This window comes from Lepidochelys olivacea (assembly GCF_965140295.1).
Source record: "Lepidochelys olivacea isolate rLepOli2 genome assembly, chromosome: 18".
Taxonomy (NCBI): Eukaryota; Metazoa; Chordata; order Testudines; family Cheloniidae; genus Lepidochelys; species Lepidochelys olivacea.
In genome coordinates this window covers 15,949,306-15,960,728 of record NC_140428.1, presented here as the reverse complement: position 1 = coordinate 15,960,728, position 11,423 = coordinate 15,949,306, and the positions used below count along the sequence as shown (strand labels likewise).

At 44.6% G+C, this 11,423-nt stretch overlaps 1 long non-coding RNA gene across 1 annotated transcript in view; it reads left to right on the top strand.

Annotated features, from left to right (window-relative positions):
* Positions 1 to 10,868: 10,868 nt before the first annotated feature.
* The window catches only part of LOC311533048, a 46,336-nt gene continuing 45,781 nt past the window's right edge, over positions 10,869 to 11,423 (top strand). The window contains exon 1 of the long non-coding RNA XR_014714495.1: positions 10,869 to 10,984. This is a non-coding gene — a long non-coding RNA (uncharacterized lncRNA). The remainder of the gene's footprint in view (positions 10,985 to 11,423) is intronic.

Below are 11,423 nucleotides of genomic sequence, written 5' to 3'. Positions count from 1 at the left end.
ACTCCATGGATCTATTAGCCATCCTCTGAGCAGTACGTGAGTATGTGATCACATTGCAGGAAAGCTGGTTATTGGGACACAGTTAATTTGTCTGAAAATGTACCTACTCTTATAAATAACAACTAAGGCCCTAGCTATTCTGGGGGTTTTTTTGGTTTTGGGGGTTTTTTTGGTGATGTTTTTGCACCAGTGTAGTCACACAGGTGTAAACAACCAATATAATAACATCCTTATTGTTTTACAAAAGGGAAGTTACATGCAAAGTATAGAGTTAAGGGTTTTTTTAAAAGGAGGTTCTATTGTGGCGGGGTCGGGGGGGGAGGAATGCTTACGCACAAGTCAATTTTAAGAATATTCATACTGGCAATGTCCCTTTAAAACTGCAGTTAAAATGTTTCTGCTACATTTGCACAGATAGGAAGAATATCTTTTTATAGCAATCAGTCTCAAATCCTTCGTGCACAGTCTACGGCCATCAACTGCTTGGGCTGATTTGCTGAAATTTTAATTTGCAGTGATTAACCCAAGATAAAGTATGTGTGAAATAAATGTGACACATTCCATATTCTGTACTGAATTGCTGTCTCTTTGGACAGACTTGTGAGAATATATAAAAGGCAACCTTTCAAAGGGCTTCTTTTAAAAAAATCTGGAATTCTGTTTGTTTGTTTTTCTTTTCCCTTTGCTTCTTTCTGCTGTACAAAAAGAGCCTGACAGGTGAGTGGTTTTGTTTTCTCATGTTTATTACGATGAAATATCTGGAATACGAATTCTGGTTTTGCTGGAAGACTTGCGGTGTCTGTGGGTGTCCGTGTAGGATATATGTTGTTAGTTCTCACCTTAATTGAGGGGAGGGGAAGGTAGATGAATCTTTGACAATGGCTTCCTTTCTCCAAAATGTTAATTATTGAAGTTAATAAAATGTTAACAGAAAGAAAAGCTTTAAGCAGGCTGACTAAATCCCCCCTCCCCCACACACATTCACCTCACTTACTAAACTTTCTCTTTGCTGTTAAGACACTGTCATTTCCCTAGCCCTTCTACAGTCCTCCAGGCTAGACAGGACCTAAAGGTCTTGTGCAAAAAACAGACATGAATCCCCCTTTTCCTTACACATAGTAAAGGAAGGCACGGGACAGGTTAGCCGTCAGAACCCCACACATCACAGCATTTCTCATGTTCTCACTTAAACATTAATTTGCTAACCTTCCCACCCCCATTTCACAGATGGAGAAACAGAGATTAAGTGATTTGTCTCAGGCCACAGTGGGGAGTAAGTGGCAGAGCCAAGATTAGAACTCAGGAGTCTACAGATTCCAGTCCCTTGCTCAGTCTATTAGGGAACACTGCCTATTATAGATGAACACTCATTATAAAAAGACATTGGTTATGGTCCCTCACCCTCGTTACTGGCCACTGTCCCCCTTTTCCCACTACGCCTCACTGTGGCTACCTCTTCCAGACCAAAGTTCACTCTCTTCCCTTCCTCCATAGGGTAGGGAGATGGGAGAGATGCAGGGCGGCTGACCTGCACGAAGTGAACATATCAGGAGAAACAGTCCTTTTCTTGAATCCAGTCTCTCTTATTTGAGTCCAGTCCCATCACACTATGAGGAGGGGACATTGGGTCCAGGGGTGAAAGGAGAAAGATACTTGGAGCTGTGGAGAGAGATCAGAAGTGAAATGTGAAAGAGACTGTGAGGAATGGAAAGAGGTTAGAGGTTTTTACGGTCAGGCTTGACAAAGCCCTGGCTGGGATGATTTAGTTGGGGATTGGTCCTGCTTCGGACTAGATGACCTCCTGAGGTCCCTTCCAACCCTGATATTCTATGAGACCAACAGTGATGGGGAAAGGATACTGGAACCAATAGACAGCAATCAGGAGTGAATGGGGGGAAATACTGGAAGCAGTGGAGATGAATGGAGACAGATACTGGGAGAAATAGGGAGAGATTAGGAAGAAGGAACGATGCTGAGTGGGCACGGAAGAGGAGAGAATGCTAGTAAGACTGGGAGTCACGAGGGTTGAAGGAAGGGTGTGGTTAAGGATCCTGGACAATTGGGAAGAAATCCTCTGGCTACTGTGAGCAGGACACAGTATAGTTCATAAAGGCAGTTCTCTCCAGTGGGTTTTGATTATATCTGTTTCCTCTGGGTGGAATTTCTTTGTGATGATCAGTAATTGTAGGCTGCTGAGCGTGCTAATAGGCTCTGATGTGTAATGCCCAGTGGGTTGAATGTTGATGTCCTGATATTGATAAATACTGTGAAACAAGACAAAAGCTTTTAGTGAAATGGAATTCTCTCTCTCTTACAACAGGACATGTTCACAACCAGGAATATTTTGGTTTGAAAACTAGGCAGATAGGAATCATTCATGAAGGGCAGTGACAAATTTATATGGGCTCAAGGGAATCTAGCAGAGTCGTCGTGAAGCTCAGACTTACGTTAAGATTTGCATACTATAATGTTCCCCCAAACAAAAAATAGGTTACAATTAAAAGGCTGTAAATAACACCCATTAGAGTGTCATCCATTCACATTGCTGAACACTCAAAATATACTCAACTCCATATGTGCACCATGAACTCCCTTGGACTTTCAAGCATAGAAACAGCAACAAGACACACAACCAATCACTAAGGCCAGTAGCACGGCAGTCAAAAGCAAGGAGACTGTGGGAGAAGCCGTGGGAAGGCAGGAAACATTTACGTGATGGGGGGGGAGTCTGGGGGATAGGGTGTCCTGCCCCCAAGTTTTGAAATACCAGATGGAATTTCCCATATTTTAGAGGATTTCAGGCCAAGATTTAGGCAAAATGAAACAGGAAGCCTACGGTACTATAATATTACAAAATGACCTATCAAGGCCAAGTTCCATCCTATTAAAACACCAACTATGCACCAAAACCCTAAGCCCCAAACTAACAGATGGGACTCAGATGCTGGGACTCCGAAGCCCCCAGTTCCTCTCCTTACCAATCTACCTGTCTGTTTCTGCCTCAGATGATTGAAGGAACATTATACCCCTCTAAAGTTGTCCCTGCCCTTTTAAAAACTGGCATGACATTAGCTTTCTTCCAGTCTTCTGGAACTTCCCCAGTGCTCCAAGACTTCTTGAAAATCAATACAAGCAGTCCAGTGAGCTCCTCAGCCAGCTCTTTTGAAACTCTTGGATGCAAGTTCTCTGGACCTGCTGATTTTAAAAATGTCTAACTTTAGTAGCTGCTGTTTAACACCATCCAGAGATATTAGGAAAGGAGTGTTATCACCATATGATGAGACTATGTCATCTGTGTTTCCTCAAATACAAAACAAAAATATTTATTGAATGCTTCTACCTTATTATTGTTAATTCTACCATTTCCATCTAGTAATGGACCAATATCATTGTCAGGATTGCTTTTGTTCCTAATATAAGTATAGATTTCTACTTGTGTCCTTTTGCTTCTCCTATCAGTTTTCTTCAATTCCTAACTTGTGATTTATATTCATTACTATCAGTGTTCCCATTCTTCCATTTGTTATATATTATTTTTTACAGCTGCCTTCACTTCCCCTCTAAACCAGGTTAGTTTTTTAACTAGCGCAGTCTTCTTTCTTTACTGAGCGATTGTGGCTTTTTGAGCATCTAGTAAGTTCTTAAACAATTCCCAATTATCATTCACATTTTCTTCTGATTAAATTCTTCTTCCCAGGTGATTTGGCTCATAATTGTTTTCAGCTTTGTGAAATTGGCTCTTTTAAAGCACCAAGTATATATGTATTTATTCGGCTTGCACATTATAAATGTGATCAAGTTACAATCATTTGTACCTAAGCTAGCATTCCTTTTTAGTTCTGTGACCAGTTTCTCTTTATCTGTTAGGACAAAGTCTAACATAGAATTCCCCCAGGTTGGCTACCGCACTTTTTGTGTTAGGAAATTGTCATCTATAATGTTTAGAAATTCCAAGGATGTTTTAGTACCGGCAACATTTGACCTCCAGCATGTCACTCAAATTTAAGACCCCCGTGGTCACATTGCTTTTTTCCCCCCTGCACATTTTCGATAGGTACATAAGGAGCCAGTCATCCTGTTCCCTAATGTGATTTGGTGGTCTGTAGACTCCCAACTAATATCCTATCTGGTGCTTTATCTGTTAGAACATTAATCCAGAAGTGTTCAAGATCATTTTCTTCTGAGTTATCAGTGATTCTGAAAAGGGTGCGGCCATTTTTGACAGAGTTCCCCTCCCCCATGCCCTTTTGCCCACTCAATCCTTCCTAAAGAGGTTATAACCATTGATTTTAACATTCCAGTTATGCAAGTCATCCCATCAGGCTCCAGTAATACCAACTAGATCGAATTTTATGCACGGAAATGAGCTATTCCAATTCCTCTTGTTTATAACCCAGGCTCCTAGCCTTGGGGTGTTGGCAACTACAAAAATGTAGACTCTGCATGGCCTTCGGTTCCTTGATTAACTTTGTTCTTGACATCTTGATTTTGTGTTGACTGAGTGCTCATATCTTCCATATTTTTATTCTCCCCTTTTGCTATTAGTTTAACCCCATCCTAACTACTCTAGCCAGCCTGGCCTTGTGGAGATTGGTGCCCTCCTCCACTGAGGTGGGACAGACTTACTGAGTCCTGGTTCTTATGTATCTTACTTTGTGCTCTAAATGGATTCAAACAAACCCTGCATCTTAACTCTTGTGTTAGGGTTGGGTTGGAAATATAAAGCTAGAAATGCTTCCTTATCCTAGGGCATTTTTTGCAGGTGTGTCAGCCCTTGTATCCTGGCCAACTTCCAATGTGGGTAATTGCAACCTGCCTTCCTCAATTCTGTGCCTACGTGCTCTGCTGATAGGTGCTCTCTAAACTCCCACGATGGGTAGAAAAAATTCTCTTTGTTGCACGAATTGTGTACAGTATTTGTATTTCCGATAAAATAAGATGTCTTCCCACAAAACATCACCTGCATTTATAACCAAATTCTCACTGAAGCCTTTAGCACCTGATACATTCTGATAACTTTATTGATTTCTTTTTTTCTTTTTTGTTTTTGCTGTCGGCCTTTACACTAGTGCATTTTGTCTGAGATGGGCACCCATGAAATGAACTTTTCATGTTAGGGATTCCAGTTCTGGTCCCACCTGGAACTACAAAGTAGAACAAGGAAGGCAGAGTCTGGGCAAAGTTAGTTCAGTGTTTCCGGCTGACTTTACAAATAGGACTAGAATCAGAAGTGCCAGACCTCTCATGAGAGAGCCTTAATCTCTTGAAGAAAAGGAGGACTTGTGGCACCTAAGAGACTAACCAATTTATTTGAGCCTAAGCTTTCGTGAGCTACAGCTCACTTCATCGGGTGCATGCAGTCGAAAATACAGTGGGGAGATTTATATACACAGAGGACATGAAACAATGGGTGTTACCATACACACTGGAAGGAGAGTGATCACTTAAGATGAGCTAAGACCAGCAGGAGAGCCGCCGGGGGGGGGCAGGGGGGAGGGGAAGAAAACCTTTTGTAGTGAGACTTCTGCCCCGGTTTGGCAGACACTAGAGCCTTGGATAGTTCAGCGAAGCACCTGGATTATAGACTGCCCCCTAGAATCAAAGCTGAACCCTATAACTAGGCACAGCCTTGTTCTAGTCTGGCCAAGGCGGCACTGCAAGTGGTGAAAATCTCCTGTCCTGAGTCACTTACAGGGCCCATCCACACTGCAGCTGGGAGGCGTAGCTCCTAGCTTGGGAAGATTATGTATACATGTTAGGGTTAGGATTAGCAGTGTGACATGGGCGTCGTTCGGGCTAAGCACCCAAGTACGTACCTAGGACGTCCGATAGATACGGTTGTACTCAGGCAACTAGCCTGTGCCACTGTGGACACACTGCTAATTCTAGTGCACTAATTCGATCTGAATTAACACGTGTACGTCTGCCTGAGCTGGGGATGACCACTCCCAGCTGCTGCATGGACATCACCATCGAATCTTCTGTCCAGACTCCAGCTTTACCAAGCTGTGATGAGTAAGGGGGCGTTCTGAGTTCACACTGAAATGCCACCTGCCTTTACAGCACTGCAGTCATCAACATATAACATCTCTGAAATGTGGGGTGGGAGCGGGGGAGGCTGGGCAGTCAGTCAGCACAGACTGGACACACCGCGCTCACCGTTCAGTGGCGAATGAATGGAGGAAGGGCTTATTCAGCTGGCATGCAGGGTTACAGTTAACTGGCACCTATTTCACGCTGTCACCTTATTCTCCAGAATCTAAGTTTCTGTTGAAAAAACACCTCCAACGTCTCTAGCTATCGTGGTGCTGAAAACGCCTTGAAAACATCCTACCTGTCCGCTGCTTCTGCAGACTGCAAGGATAGCTCTCAGTCTAGGTGTGAGCGGCCCCGTTCATCTTACGAGGGGCTCACACAGTTCCAGTGATGACAGTGTTGACATTTAAGCTATTAACTATTTCACTGCTCAAAGCTGGTAGAAAGAGGGATGAGGATGATATGAAATTGACAGTGAGATGCGTCATTTTGGAACCACCAGTGAGTGGGCTTGGGAGAGCCAATGTTCCACACTCCCAAATTGAGGAGCCTGGCAGAGCCCAATGGGGCATCTGAAGGGCCCAAAAGGGGAGCCAATCTCAAGAAGCCCAGTGGGGCATATCAGTCTCACCAAGGGGCAGCCAAACCCAAGGAGCCTAGACATATGCATATGCACTGTCTACTGTACGTGACATCTCATGCAGGTGGGCGGAGCTTGTAAGAGTACCACGACCTTTCTTTTTCCAATCTGATCCCTTAAGAGAGGTGAACCCAGGCCAAATTCATCCTTGTTGTAACTCCCCTAACTACAGAGGAGTTTCCAACACTCACCAATAAATGCTACTGCCACCATTAAACAAGAAACCAAAATTGTCCATCTCCATTGCGCTGTGGACTTTCTCCTCATCCCATCCCAAGGGCAGGGGGTGTGTTCTGTGGCAGGATCCGCTGCAGCCCGACGGATTTTTCTGGATAACAAGAATTGAACAAATCTGGAGGGTCTGAATGGAAATGCAGCGATTGTGAGGCTTTCCCTGTGCCGCCTATCCTTTCCCCCGACCCCCTGACTCCAGAGCTGAGCCACCTATATGACGGCTTCTCTTTTCCAACACCTTTGCCGTGGGCTGGAGCTTTCGCCCTCCTTTTCTTGGCTCTTTATTCTACAGCCACTAGAGGCCACTGAGGTTCTGTGATCCCAGCTTGATTTATTTATACAGGACACTTATTTTCTGCACTCTAACCGGTACTGATTGTTACGACCTGGAACTGCTGTCCGCTGCTGGATCTCTGCCCCATGTTTGTTCCAGCTGCTTGGAGGAACAGGATTTAGTACTTGGTACACTTGAAATGTTGATAGCAAGGTGCTGCATGGATCTGAAAGTCTGGTGTCTCCAGCTGTTCATCAGTTTTCTGCCTTTTTTTTTTTAAATGAGTTGAGAAAAACAGACCAGAAAGAGCTGCCACACAACCTGGACTTGCATGTTTGTAAGAAGTTTCCAAACATCCTTGCTCCCCAGCGGCGTTGTCCATAAACAGAACCCAAATCACTGCCCTGGCACAGAGTGGGAGCTGGAGATGTGACTGGGTCAGCTGTGCATACCTGACAGGTGTTTCCGGTTCCTGTGTGATGAATGAATTGCACTCGGGTGTCTGGCAAAGTCTCAGTGACGCTCAGCCTTAGTTTAGAGTAGACTCACATCAATATTGGCCCCCAACCCTCCTGACCCCCCCACAAAGAAAAACCTGAAAAATCACTCATTACAGCAATGTCAGTGCACACCCTGAGCCCCCAGCTGTACGCAAACTCCACCCTTGCACCATGAACTGCTCCCTTGGTCTTCCAGCATAGCAACTGCCCCAACGCACACAGCCAGTCACTCAGGCCTGTAGCTGGGCAATCAAAATCTGTGGGGAAGCAGGACATATTTGCATGAGGATGAGAGCCCTGGAGGATCTCCCACTCACACCCCCAAATTTTGAAATACCAGTTGTAATTTCCTGCCTTTTAGAGGATTTTCAGACCAACATGGAGGCAAAACAAACCAGAGAGCCTCTGTGCAGTTTATTTGGAACTATAATAAAATTCCTCCAAAAGCTACATTAAAAGAACATTATTAACATTTAAAGTCAAGCCCTCAAACGTTAGGAAATACCAGCATTACAATAGCCTGTGCAACCTCACTTCAGCCCCCTTGTGCATATGCATTAGGGTAATCTTTAATGACATGATCATATTATTTCTTTCCTACTGTTCACTGCACAGAGTGCATGGTGCTCAACAAAAGAACAATTCAATATTTTATTTTATCCTTGTTCAGTGTATGGTCCCAGGCTTTATTTACTGTACACTATTGAAACGTAGTGCTGAAGACAGAAATATTAATTTCCTCATGGGCTCGTCCACGGTGCTCATCACTACGGTGTCTGAGTGCTTCACCAGCATTAATTAATGTTAGCAGCATGCCTGTCAGGTGAGGGGCTATCCTTGTACCCATTTTACAGATGGAGAGCTATGGCACAGAGAGATTAAAGTCAAAAGTATCCATTCATTTTGGATGCCCAATTTGAGAGGCCTAGCACCCCACTCTCCAAAGTATTTAGCGTTATATAGTACTTTGTATGTCCAAAGCACAGCACTCATTGACTTCATTTGCATGTGCTCAGTACTTCTGCAGATCTGACTCCAGGGTCTCAAGTGCAGAAAAGGAGGCACGTCCAATTACTGGTCACCTTTGAAAAACTTGGCTTAAGTGATTTGTCCAGCATCACACAGGATCTCTATGGCAGAGGCAGAATAGAACCAAATTCTCTTAAAGCATTTGACTGCCTCAACCGTGAAACCATCCTTTCTTTTCCTGCAATTCCCTGCCTTGTTCATATGTACCTTCCAATTTTGCAACAAATGAGGCAGGAATCCTGCAAACAACTCTGCTCCACCCCCAAAGGAGCTCCCTCCTGTGCACAGAGGGAGGCAGGGGTCCTGTGGAGTGCACAGAGCAGCAGCCATTGCTACACCCTCTAACATGGTGCAGCAAATGCTTTCTCCCCCCATCCCCTTGGCACTCGCTCTCTGTGCCCCAGATGAGGTGCCCAGGACTCGTGCATGAAAATCCCTTTTGTGCACAGGGAGCATGACAACTTGGTGTTTGCAGTGCGGCTGGGTCCTGCTCAGAGGCTACTCCCATGATCTTCCTTCCTCCCGCCCTTCACTGTGCACCCACCCCTCTACCCCTAAGCTGAACGTGTCCCAGACTTGGAAGTGCGTCCCTGGCCAGAGATGGCTTGCTTCCTCGGCATGTGTATGCTGTTTAGAGTCTGACTGCAAGAGAGGCCCTGGAGCATCAGGCCTAGGTGAAGCAAGTCCTCACATGCTGCTGGCTCTCCGTGGTAGAGCGTTGTTAATGGAAGAGGAGACTGTACAAAGATCTGTCTGCTAGGGACGCTTCTCCTCATCTGCAGTAGATCATTCTCCACTGACCAAAATCTCCTTGTTAACTTCTTCTAAGCTAAAGTTGTTATGAAACCAACTTTGGAGGGTGGGCGTGTTACAGTTTAAAAAAAAAAAACTTGACTGTCTAAAAGACTGGAACCGTGCAGTTCAGGTTCAAACCCGAACCATAACTCAGCCCCCATCTCCCTGCCAACCAGCTGCCTAATGGGGATGCAGGCATACTGCCAACAGAGCGGAGCCCCTGCAAAACAGCCTCCTAGGGCTGGCTGGCTAGAAAGGAGTGTCTAATGTTTTCTCTGGGGATTTTCCTCTTTGACACACGAGTTCTAGCACAAGGGGGATCCCAGGGAGGCTTCACCCCAGGCGAGAGCAGATGGTATAACAGCAGCTTCCCTCCCCCATCCCTTTGGTGTTTATGCTGGAGGGAGGGGCAGCTTTAGCTAACAACCGGGGTACCACAGGATCCATATTGGGAAGCATTTGGTCTCCCATGTCCCACACCAGTGCCCTCGCCCCATGTATGCCCCTTTCTTCCTGACTCAAAACGTGCAGGCTTTGGACCCAGAACGGATGTTTTGTCACCATTCCATTTTTGTGACCGTGTTCAAAAAGCTTTGATAGTTTGGACTGAAAACAAATTTTGAAATCTCAAAAGTGGCTTTGAAATGGGCGTGTCCTCTAGTCAGTTGCACTTGTTTCCTCCCACTATTTTCTTGACACCCTCTCCCCCCCTCCCCCGGCACGCTGCACTTGGCTATAAACATTTGTGGGTTTGACTCTAGTTTTATAGATCCACCAAGTGTGACCAGCTGAAGTAAATACTCAGAGTTGGGAGTGCTTATGCAAACTCTACAGTTGCTGAGGCTAATCTGTCACTAATCAATTTATGTTGCTGCTTTGGAGAGTGCATTTCCTTTGTTTCTTGGGTTTCATGACTTCCAGAATAGAACCCATAAAAACCTGGATTTAAGAGTCCTTTGATATAAGTCATGCAAATGTTGTGCAAGACCTTAGATTTTGTAAACAGTTATTAAAATGACTGATAGGCCCGGGACAAAGTAAGGATAAGGAAAAAGTGAGTAATAATAACAATTATAAAATCAAGACAGTCCATAAATTAAAAAGCTTCAAAGGGAGGGAGTAGTATTCCATGAAGAAACTCCATTTAAACACACCCATGTATACATTTCTCACTGCTTTGTGGAAAGCCCAAGAATGATAGATATATCTTGGTTTTACTGTATGCAGCTGCGTAGCCCTGGAATGTTGGCTTCCAATCAACCCAGAGTCCAAGAGAAACGCAGCTGCAATCACCGAATGTTGCATAATTTCTACAAAAAATCGTAACTGGACCTCAGTCTATTTAAAGCTCCTCTCTCAGGCTTGCTGAAGTTCTGCCCTGGAGCCCAGTGAAAAGTCTCATTAAACTTCACAACCTTTTGGTGGAAGAACCTTGTTTTGTCTGAGTTTGGGGTATGTGAGGAGACCTGAAGCCAGGTGAGTTTCTTTGCGTTTCTTGCATGTGCTGAACGGATTTTCTTCCAAAACGTGTGGTCCGCACTGCCCAGCCCTCTCCTGGACGGTCCAGATACATTAGGTCCATTGCCTAATATATGCTTTCTAGTGCTTATCCTGAATGCTGGAGGGTGCTGCTGGGGAATAGAGATTGGTGTATGGCGCTGCTGGAACTCTTGAGTTTGAACAATTTTCTTACTGATCGGTGGCCCGGGACAACTGCTAGGGAAATTTAACTGGTCCTGAAACCCTTTGTGCCTTGTCACAGCAACCTTTTCCGCCCCAACAAGTTATGAAATACACTTTTTAAAAGGATGCAATTAACTTGAATTTTTTTCATTAAAGAGAGAAATCTTTAAACAAATCACACTTCTGACAAAGCCCCTGTTACAAAGTCTGGGTTAAATATTTATTGTACTAC